The sequence below is a fragment of the Giraffa tippelskirchi genome, chromosome 5 (genome assembly GCF_054371585.1).
Source record: "Giraffa tippelskirchi isolate mGirTip1 chromosome 5, T2T-mGirTip1v1.2.pri, whole genome shotgun sequence".
Classification (NCBI taxonomy): domain Eukaryota; kingdom Metazoa; phylum Chordata; class Mammalia; order Artiodactyla; family Giraffidae; genus Giraffa; species Giraffa tippelskirchi.
This window is the reverse complement of record NC_137279.1, coordinates 27994211-27994726: the sequence shown is the minus strand read 5'-3', so window position 1 is coordinate 27994726 and position 516 is coordinate 27994211.

Here is a 516-nt window from a genome sequence, read left to right as displayed (position 1 = left end):
TGGCGCGGCGGGCGGGCGGCACGGGCTCCAGTAGGGGGTGCGTGACGGCCGACTGGGCTCAGACGAGGGCGACGGGACCTGGCTGCACCTCCTGCCTTATTCCCGGGTGGGCGTTCTCGTTCGGGAGGAGAAGAGACCGGTGTGTGGGGGGGGGTGTGTGGGTGCAGGGGCGGGTGGGAGGTGGTGGTACGGGGGACGGATGCCAGCGAGTCGCGGCGCGCACAGCCGGCGACACTGCTGAGGGAGTCACTGTTTGGGCGCCCCAGTCAGAGTCCCGGAGTCCACGTGGGGCGAGGGCTGGCTCCTTGCGAAAGAGCGTATCCGGGATCGGAATTGCCGCTTTCCTGGCGGGTGCGTGTGAGCTAGCAGCTCTGGGTAGGTGGTAGGAATCAGTGCGGAGGGCGTGAGTGGTCTCCTCGGCGTCTACAGGGTGTGCGCTATGGGTTTGTGGTGTGTGGTCGCGGTAAATGTGTTGGGAAAGGTTTGTGGTCTGTGAATAACAACGATAATTCTATC